Genomic DNA, 9,305 nt, shown 5'->3' on the forward strand with positions numbered 1-9,305 from the left:
AAAAAATTGTAGATTCTAGTGTAGAAATATAAAATAAATAAAGTCCATTCACTAATTTAATAAAAAACTAACTAAAACTAAGCCTAATTCGAAAAGAAAAAGTTAGGGTTTTTTAAAAAATTACCTTGAAAAGTTGGATTGAGATGGAATTGGAGATGAATGCATGAATTTGATGATACTAGCATGTATGAATGATGGAAAACAACACAAAATGACTCCAAAACGAATGAATGAAGCAAATTTTCGAGGGGATTATGGAGCGTTTCGGTGGTACTTGAGAGAGGAAAGGGAAAAAATAAAGAAAAAAGTGATTTTTTAGTTCAATATATGCTAAACCCGACCAAGAGTATCAGTACTCCATGGGGAGTATCGATACTATAAAGCAAAAAAATTGATGGTCGATACCGAGTATCGATACCCTATCGAGGCTGTAAGAACAGTATCGGTACTTTATGAATAGTATCGATACTGACTAAGAACAATATCGGTACTGGATGAACAATATCGATACTAAATGCACAAAATGGTCCAAAAATGCTGCAAATAAAAAAATAGAATGCATATTTTAAAGCACTAATAGTGGTGTATGAAACTCTAGATAGGCAAAGCAAATATGTTCAACCAAGCAAATTTACATTTAAACATAATGTGAACATATTGTCAATTTCCATGAAAGTAATAAACTCCCCCTGACTAATAGCATATAAGGCATTAAAGAGGACATATTGCATGCATTTTTCATAAAATCATAAAAGTGCATAAATTATTTAAATGCAAAGTCAAGGTAGGTTGGTTAGACCCAAAATCTTTTTTTGACTAAAGGTTTTGTAGAAATGTCATCTACTTGATGCAAAGTATCCACATACTCTAGAACTATATCTTCTTTTGAGACATGATCTCTAATGAAATGATGTCTAATTTTTATGTTCTTAGTTCTAGAAAGTTGTATGGGATTTTTAGTAAGACAAATAGCACTAGTATTGTCACACTTGATAGGAATGGTACCAACATCAATTCCATAGTCTAACAGTTGTTGTTTCATCCATAAAACTTATGCACAATAACTACGACTAAAATATATTTCATTTTGGTGGTAGATAGTGCAACACTATTTTGTTTCTTTGAAAACCAATAAATTAACATATTTCCTAGGAATTGACATGTACCAGATGTGTTTTTCCTATCTATTTGCAACCTTCATAATTCGCATCCAAGAAAGCATGCAAGCTAAAGCTAGAGTCTCTAGGATACCAAAGTCCTATGCTAGAGGTTTTCTTAAGGTATCTAAATATTCTCTTAGTGGCTTGTAAATAAGACTCCTTGAGACATGATTGAAATATAGCACATAAGCAAACACTAAACATATTGTCTAATCTACTTGCGGTAAGATAAAGCAATGATCCAATCATAGACCTATAAAGTTTAACATCTACACATTTACCTTCTTCATCTTTTTCAAGCTTTGTAGATAAACTCATAAGAGTAGCTTGGGGTTTCAAATTTTCCAATGCAAACTTCTTGATTATATCTTTGATGTATTTTGTTTGATTGATGAATATGACATATTGTCTTTGCTTGATTTGAAGCCCCAAGAAAAATGAAAGTTTCCCTATCATGCTCATCTCAAATTTACCTTGCATTAGCTTAAAAATTCTTGGAAAAGAACGACATTAGTATAACAAAAACTTATATCATCAACATAAATTTGAAATACTAATAAATCTTTACCTTTACTTTTTATAAACAAGGTATGTCAACCTTCCCTTTTGAAAAACTTTTTTCGATAAGAAAATTTGACAATCTTTCATACCATGCTCTTGGAGCTTGTTTTAAGCCATATAAAGCTTTTGTCAATTTGAAAATATGATTTGAAAATTTTGAATTCTCAAAATCGGGAGGTTGTTCCACATACATTTCTTTTTTTATAAAACCATTTAAAAATGCACTTTTAACATCTATTTGAAATAAAGTAAACCCATGATAACATGCAAATTTTAATAACATTATAATAGCCTCCATCCTAGCTACGAGAGCATAAGTTTCATCAAAATTTAATCCCTCTTCTTGAGTGTACCCTTGAGCAACAAGTCTAGCCTTTGTTTCTCACTATATTATCACTTTTATCTAATTTATTCCTAAATACCCATTTTGTAGCTATAGTAGACTTCTTACTAGGCCTTTCAACTAATTTCTACACTTGACTTCTCTCAAATTGATTTAACTCATCTGTATAGCCATAATTCAACATTCATCATTTAATGTTTCTTTGATATTCTTAGGCTCTATGCATGAGATAAATGCAACATAATCACAAATATTTTTAAGAGAAGATCTAGTGGTTATCCCTTTGGATGGATCACCCAAAATTTCTCCATCATTGACATAGTTGTACTCCCTTGGGTATGTGACTTCCCTTTCCTCGAGAGTTAATTTCTTGACTTCTCGAGTTTCCTCATTCTTAACTTGTTTTCGATGATGGTTCACCAACTTCATTTGGATCTGAGATACCTACATCATTATCAATACAAGAATCCTTCCTCAGAAGGGGATATCATCGAAAACAACATGTATTGACTCTTCCACCACTAGAGTTATTTTATTAAAGACTCGGTAAGCTTTAGAATTTAAAGAGTAACCAAGAAAAATCCCTTCATCACTTTTTGCATCAAATTTGCCAAAATTGTATTTTCCATTATTTAAAGTAAAAACACTTGCATCCAAAAGATGAAAATAAATAATGTTAGGCTTTTTATTTTGAAAAGTTCATATGGAGTTTTCTTTAAAATAGGCGTAATCATTACTCTATTAATCATATAACTAGAGTATTTGTGGCTTCCGACCAAAAGTACTTTGGCAAATTGTTTTCACAAAGCATGGTCCTAGCCATTTCTTCTAAAGTTCTATTTTTCCTCTCAACAACTCCATTTTGTTGAGGGGTTCTAGGGGCTGAAAAGTTATGGATAATTCCATTTGAATTACAAAAAATCAAACCAAAGATTTTCAAATTTGGTTTCATGGTCACTCCTAACACTTGAAATAGAGTAACCCTTTTCATTTTGGATTATTTTAGAGAAAGTGATGAAATTTTCTAAAGATTCATCTTTTATTCTTAAGAAAATAACCTAAGTAAACCTAGAGTAGTCATTGACCAATATAAATGCATATTGTTTTCCACCCAAGCTAGTAGTTCTAATAGGCCTAAAAAGATCTATATGAATTAATTGTAATACTCTACTGGATGATACATCATTAATAGGTTTAAAGGAAGTTCTTTTGTGTTTGTTTTAGCACATGCATAACAAATTTTATCGATATCAATTTATCTTATCAAGCCTCTTACAAGATTGCTTTGAACAAGTTTTTGTAAAACACTAATGCTATCATGTCCATGTTTTCTATGCCACAACCAACAATCATGCTCATCTTTAGCAACTAAACATACATTAGACATATCAATATTATCTAGATGCACCATGTAAATATTTCCTATTCTATGACCAACAAGCATAATCATATTAGATGCAATGTCAACAATTTTGCAACCAATAGACTCAAATAAGACATTGTATCCCTTATCACATAATTAACTAATACTAAGAAGATTATGCTTTAACCCATTTACATATAAAACATTTTCAATAGGAATGGAAGAGTTGTTACCAATAGAACAAATTCCTTCAATGTGAACTTTTGATTCGTTACCAAAGGTTACTACTCCACGTTTAGCATTAAGCTCCAAGAATCGGCTCTTATCACTGGTCACGTGTCTTGAGAATCCACTACAAGGTACCATGAGTTTGAACTTTTTTTCTTCCTTGTAGCAATGTTCCTCCACCTACAAACATAGATCAAGTTTTGATTTTTTTGTACCCAAATTCTTTTGGGTCCATAGGCATTAGTTCCCAATAATCTAGCCCCCTTAGGTATCATTTTTCTAGGATATCCTTGTTTTAGTAGTGATGAGTCCTTTAGGGACCCATATGCTTCTAACAACTTCCCCATTTGAGGTTCTTTGGTGGCCTCTATAATTATATTGTCTAAAGTTATTTCTAACATAGTTGGATTTAGAATTTTGTCCTATTTGTTCCAACTTTGTTAAAATTGGTGGCCTCTATAATTATATTGTCTAAAGTTATTTCTAACATAGTTGGATTTAGAATTTTGTCCTATTTGTTCCAACTTTGTTAAAAGAAGCTTTAAGATCATCAAGTTTCTTTTGATGATCATCGTGAACCTTTGAAAGTAGGTTGTGCAAGTCATGATTTTCTTTTCAAACTCCTCTAGTTTGACTTGCATATCCTTGACCTTACTTTCAAGTTCATTGTTGGTCTTGGATAAGAGATAATTTTATTTTTCAATTTTGAAATATTCTTCTTATGTTTTCAAAGCATGATCTTAAATTCTGAGGCCAACTCATCGTAAGCCACTTGCAACTCATCAAAAGAATATTCATTTAATGTAGATGAGTTAAAGGTTACCTTAGATTCTCCCTCAATGCCCATGAGACACAATTGTGTAGCACCCCTGACCCGTACACGTACCCAACCGGGATACGACTCTGAGGTGTCACATTAACTTTTAAAACACTTTGACTCATTTAAAATGCAATGAAAACTTTACAAGGAAAACAAAACTTTACAAAACATAGTTACAAACATATCCTTATTCAAAATGTCTTTTATTCACATATATCACATTCACGTAGAATAATTCCACATAAGCTAAGGTTTCTTATCACATATTCACATAGAGTTTATTCTCATAGTATTTCATTTCACATAGCAAATATTAGCGTAGAATTTTTCACATAAAATATATACTCATTTCATTTCACATGATCTTTCTCAACTTATTATTTATTCATATAGATCAGATACTCATAACAGTTCATATGTCATTATTCAAATTATCATTTCTTCCATAGAGCATGTTTGTATAATTCATATATTTATAGTATTTCACATAGAATATATATATATACTCATAGCAATTAAACATTTATTTTAAAATATAATTTAACTAAAATCATAAATAATATCAATCTTTTGTCTAAAATCATCTGAGGTTGGCTTCTCTCAAGCTGTCCTCCAATCATATATATATATACTAGTTGACCCTTATTCCCATATGTAATGGGGTAAGGGAGAGGTAGGATAGTAGGCTGCCCTCAACACCAGGTTGAGAGAAGCTTCCATGGGAGACCTCCGAATTATATATATATATATATATAATAGTAAATAACACTCACTTTTTCCTCACTTAAGCCTTAAACAACTCCTCTCTTTCACTTTATCTTGGTACATCCCTTTGTTTCGCATTTGCTTTCAGTCAAATCTATACATAACATGACCCATATGAATATCGGGACTCAATTAACATCTAACCCATTAACTTTTATTTAAGCGAAATGAAACACCTAATTTAACATTTCAGACTAAATAGTATCGATACTCTTCCTACAATACTGATACTTCTCTTCTATGATACCGATACCCACTTCAGTACTGATATATTTGATATTCTAGAATTCTTTTTTCAATTATAGTATCGATACCTTCCTCTTGGTATCGATACATCCACATCAGTATCGATACTACTTCAATTAGTATCAATATTATTCATCGTATTCATACTTTTTCCTTTAATTTTAACCTTATACTATCGATATTGTTCTTCCAGTACCGATACATTACCCAGAATTCATCTGTTTCACTTTGAAATTTACCCAACTTAACTTAAATCTCCTACTTTAAACTATATTCATTCCTTTAAACTCACTTACGCTTATTACCACTAACTTTTATCCATTAAAACCCCTTTAACATGTAAAATCTTCCATAAAACTCTTGAAACTAAAATCATACAAATTTTCAAACATGTTCTCAATCCTTTCTAACACTTCTAATATCTTATTAAAACCCTTGACAAGTCAAATATTCCTTTAGAAAAAAAAATCATCATTTTCTAATATTCTCTTAAAAACTCATTTTACTAATTCACCATTAATTAATTCATCTCTTAGTTTCAGATCATCTTTAAGCTTTATTAAGCTTCTACATTACCCAAAGAACCAAAACCAAGTCAAAAATGAAAGAATTAACTAACTTTAATTAACTTATCTTAGTCGTGAAAGCATACGGTGGAAGAGAAGAAGAGAAAACCAAGTTTCCAGACTTTTCTTTTTATTTTCCTCTATTTCCCTACATGTTATATATAACCATTTAAAATGAATTTTGAATTCATTTCCTACTAAAAGACCATAATACCCTTCTATCTTTCCATGTTTGATAATAAATCCTAAACAACAATTTCCCAAATCAATCATCGAACTTTTCAATTTATTCAAACTAAACCACCAAATTTTTAATCCTTACATTTTTTCACTGACCCAAAATTTGGGGTATTACAAGTTGGCTACCTATTCCTCCTCTTCATTGAATGACTCATCATCACTCCATGTAGCTACATGTGCCTTATATTTCTTCTTGGACGATCTTTCTTCTTTAATTGTGGGCATTCAAATTTACCATGCCCCACTTTGTGCACTCATAGAAAATTATAGGGTCCTTCTGCTTGAACTCATTCTTGAAGCCTTCTTTTCTTTGGAATATTCTTTCTTTGTTGAACTTCATGAATCTTTTGAATCTTTTGGAAAACATTGCCATTTCTTCATCCTCATCTTCATCATTTGAGTCACTCTCTTCTTTGGTGGATTTTAAAACAACACTAATATTTTTCTTCTTTTCCATTTTCTTTTTTTCTTCATATTTCTTTTCTTAATCTTCTTCTTCATTCACCATCATTTCATGAGTAAGCAAGGATCCAATGAGCTCATCTAAGGTGAAGTCTTTAGATTCTTTGCTTTAACTATAGCGGTCTTCTTGGATTTTCATGACTTGGGAAGGTTATAGATCATCTTTCTATTGAGATTCTCATTAGTAATATTTTCTCCAAAGCCTTTGAGACAATTGAAATAACCGAAAATCAATAGGTCATGGATTTAATGTCTTCATCCGATCTCATCTTAAAGTTTTCATAGCTATGACTGATAAGACTAATTTTAGTTTCTCTTACACATTTTTTCCTTCATGAATGACTTCAAGTTTATCCCATATCTCCTTAGCATTAGAACAAGATGATGCTCTCCCATATTCATCGGGGCCAAGTGCACAAAATAGAATGTGCATTGCCTTTGCATTGAGTTGGAACAATTTCTTTTCTTCCTCACTCCATATCTTCATTTCACTAGTTGGAGTAGAGTTACCTTTCATCATGATGCTTCATGCTCTCAAATCACTTGCTTGAATAAAGAGTTTCATCATATACTTCCAATAGGCATATTTGGATCCATTGAAGTATGGAGGCTTGTTGATGGGTTGAGAGTCGTTAACAATGTTGAAACATGATGTAGAGGCCATGAATGACTTGGATGATGATTGAACTCCTTTAAGATCTTCTCAAGAGGTGGTTAAACCTTCAATGAGTCTAGTTATGATACCAATTATTGAGTCAATCAAATGGATGAAAAAACCTAGAGGGGTAAATTGATAATTAAAAATTTTTGGTGGAAGCTTGAGAGAAAAATGAACACAATAATTTAGAGTGGCTCGACTTTATCAAACAAAGTCTACATTACTACCTTAGCTATCCACACTAAAATTTCCAAAAATTCACTAATTTGTATCTACTTCAAGGATAAGGTGTAACCTTACAACTCTCTCAAGAATTATACCCCAAATTCTTGAGACATTCTCTCAAACAGAAAATATATTGCAAATTTATAAAATCCTCACTAGGAATGTGTTTGCACAATTCAAGAACAAATAAGAACACTTGAGAATTAAATACAAATGAGTACAAAAAGTTTTCTTTGAAAGCAAAAGGAATATTGAATAATATTGACTTGATTTGGCTCAAATTTGTTGTTTTTGACTCTCTTTTGTCTTTATCTCCACATATGTCTTGGAATCTTCTTTTTATACTCCCTTAATTAATTCCAACCATTTGGGTTGTTGTGGAAGTTAATAGAGTTGTTGGGAGGTAGTTTTACGTATTAAATACTGTCCAGAAGCTTGTAATATCGGTACTTGTTTCTCAGTATCGATACTCCCTGTATTAAATAAAACTATAACTGTTAGGAAACTCTAATATCGATATTGTTATAAGGCTATCGGTACTACTATTTAGTAGTATCGATACTATATATAGTATCGGTACCATTTGAGTATATTAGAATTATGAAAGATTCAAAACCAAAAATGTAGTATCGGTACCACCACTAAGATTATGGGTACTACCATACTAAGTAGTATCGATACTGTATATAGTATCGGTACCATTTTAGTATTCTATTTTTCAAACTTGCATACAGTATCAGAACTGCCTTAGGAGTATTGGTACTACTTCATAATTTTGGGCTTCAACATCAATATTTGTATGATACTCCTTAAACAGTATCGATATTGTTCTAGTAGTATCGGTACTACTATAATTGAAAATCATTTTTGACTTGATTGAAGTTCGAAACCCTTAGTAAAAATTATTTCAAAAATATTTCCAGTATAAGACTTAATTTTTTCAGTAGAGCGAAGAGTAAAATTGACCTTTTAACTTTAAAGAATAATTTCTATATTCGAATGAATGAATCAATTGTAATCTTAAATTTGTAAAAAAAAAAACTATTTAACAATTTTTGGTATATCAAAATATCAAATTGTTTTCAACAAAAATAAAAAAATATAAACATAACATGTGTATTAACGATTTTATTTATAATGGTAGGCACCTGAAAGTATAAGGGATAAAACATTACAATTATTTTTAGTAAAAAAATATTTAGTCATCAAAAGTCAATTTAAAGTACAATTTAAGCACCTAAAAGTGTATTAAGCCTTGTTTTTTTCATGTGGTTCCTAAAAGGCTTAATACAAATATAAGTGCCTAAAGATTATCTCGAAAAAAGTTTTAGTGCCTAAAGAATTTTTCATTAAAAATAAGTGTCTAGAGTTTTCTTCGTTACACTTTTAGGTGACTATCGTCATTTGTCCCAAATCACATACAAAGAATTGAAAAAAGAACGACAAGAGTTGGTAGTAGTAGAATGTAGTGGGTCAAAAAAATATATGAAAACTACTTGATGAAAGTTTTTAAAATATATTTTTCCATACTTTTATCAATTATAAATTTTAAATAATAATTATTCAAAATTTTTAAAAAATGACAAAAAAGTCAATAATGGGCAGTTTTCATTGGATAAAGGGAGTAGTAAATATTTTAAATATTGATATGATTAAAACAACTTCGAG

The sequence above is a fragment of the Hibiscus syriacus genome, unplaced genomic scaffold (assembly GCF_006381635.1).
Source record: "Hibiscus syriacus cultivar Baekdansim isolate YM2019G1 unplaced genomic scaffold, ASM638163v2 tig00111096_pilon, whole genome shotgun sequence".
Lineage (NCBI taxonomy): Eukaryota > Viridiplantae > Streptophyta > Magnoliopsida > Malvales > Malvaceae > Hibiscus > Hibiscus syriacus.